At 44.8% G+C, this 1,855-nt stretch overlaps 1 pseudogene; it reads left to right on the forward strand.

The window, feature by feature from the left end:
- The first annotated feature begins 738 nt into the window (after nucleotides 1–738).
- Nucleotides 739–1,192, forward strand: Gm4052 (annotated as a pseudogene).
- The last annotated feature ends 663 nt before the right edge of the window (nucleotides 1,193–1,855 follow it).

Consider the following 1,855-nt stretch of genomic DNA (forward strand, 5'->3'; position numbering starts at 1 on the left):
CTAGAATGTGAGGCTCACACTAAAGCTCTAGCAGTTGGGCAGGTTTTAAGCTACTAGAAGAAAGCCAAGCTTCTGCATGATCTGGCAGAGACCAGACATAAGCAGACAAGTAATTAAACTGGCCTATCTGTATCAACTGTCATCTCTTACTTCTGTGTAACTTGGACACCGAGCAAAGGACTGCAGGAGAGAGAAATAGGGAGAGGGGAGAGGAAGGGGGAGGGGAGAGAAAGGGGGAGAGGGAGGAGGGAGAGGGAAAGGAGGGGGAGGGAGAAACTATCAAGAAGGAGCAATGACTTTATGAGAGTTTCACGGGGACTTGTGGAGTCCAGTGTGGACATGAGTCTGAGGACTAAACTGCTGAGTGTTCACTTACAAGTGAACGTTGGCATTTACCTGTGACCTTGGGTGTGCCAGGTAACTTAGGCATTCATGGGTGGACTTGGGCAGATATAAGGGGAATTGGGTGTTTACAATCAGATGTGTACATTTGGGGATTTTCTGGTACACTTGAGCAGGTATATCCCTATGCCAAGGGTCCATCCCTATTACCAGTTATGTTTAGGATGGAACATGAAGAGAGGTGTGAATCTGGGTTCTCTTTTGTGGAGTGCTTCCCATGAGACCTTCTCATGATGAACACCTAGGCTACTCAGGAGCTCCTCCGTCTACAGTACTGAAGCAGGCTAAGAGGTGAGATTCTCACAAAAGCAGAGGCCAAACTCGGGATCTGACAAGATGGCCAGGCTGCCCTGCAGAATCATCAAGGAAACCCAGCATTTGCTGGCAGAAGCAGATCCTGGCATTAAAAGCAGAACCAGATGAGAGCAGCTCCCATTATTTTCATGTGGTCACTGCTGGCCCCCAGGATTCCCCCTTTGAGGAACGGACTTTTAAGCTTGAACTATTCCTTCCAGAAGAATACCCAATGGCAGCACCTAAAGTGTGTCTCATGACCAAAATTTATCATCCTAATGTAGACAAGTTGGGAGGAATATGTTTAGATATTTTGAAAGGTAAGTGGTCCCCAGCACTGCAGATCCGCACAGTTCTACGTATCCAGGCTCTATTATGTGCTCCTATTCCAGATGATCCATTAGCAAATGATAGAGCCGAGCAAAAGACCAATGAAGCCCAAGCCATAGAAACAGTGAGAGCATGGACTAGGCTATATGCCACGAACACTATTTAAGTCAATCAGATCATCGAGTGTACACCACTTCTTCTGTTCTGCCAAAGCTCCTTTGCTTTTTTTGTTTGCATTTAATGAACACAGTCTTAGAAACATCACAGAATAAAAGTCCAGGCATCTTCATCTTTGGTGATTACATGCACATTAGCAAATCTGTCTTGTCCTGATTCACTGTTGCAAAGCATGAACAGAGGTTAGACGTGCCATCCGGGTTGCTGAGAGACGCCGAGAAGCAGGACTCTCTGCTTTGATTCCTTTCACCATCATTGGTTAAAGTGCAAGGCACAGCGAATGAGGGTAGTTGTCAGGGTTAGCTTCCAAGGCCGTGGGTGTTTTTTTATTTTTAGGGGGGAAAGTAGTTTTATTTTAATTTTATGCCCCCACCCTTTAAGGGATCTAATTGCACTGGTTAAATGCAGCTAACAAGTTTTTTGTTTGTTTGGTTTTGTTGTTGTTGTTGTTGTTGTTTTTTAATATGCTCTCTAGGCAAGTCTAACTTTAGATGCTGTAGATGGACAAGCTTGATTGTCTGAACCAAAAGGGGAACATTAAATAAACATCACAGTCCTCACTAGTAACATTGTGACTTTGCTGTCAAGTGTAGATTCTCCGTCTCCCACCCCCACCCCCAAAAGATGAAGAAAAAGTTTGTGACCATGTTGT

Source organism: Mus musculus, chromosome 13 (genome assembly GCF_000001635.26).
Source record: "Mus musculus strain C57BL/6J chromosome 13, GRCm38.p6 C57BL/6J".
Classification (NCBI taxonomy): Eukaryota; Metazoa; Chordata; class Mammalia; order Rodentia; family Muridae; genus Mus; species Mus musculus.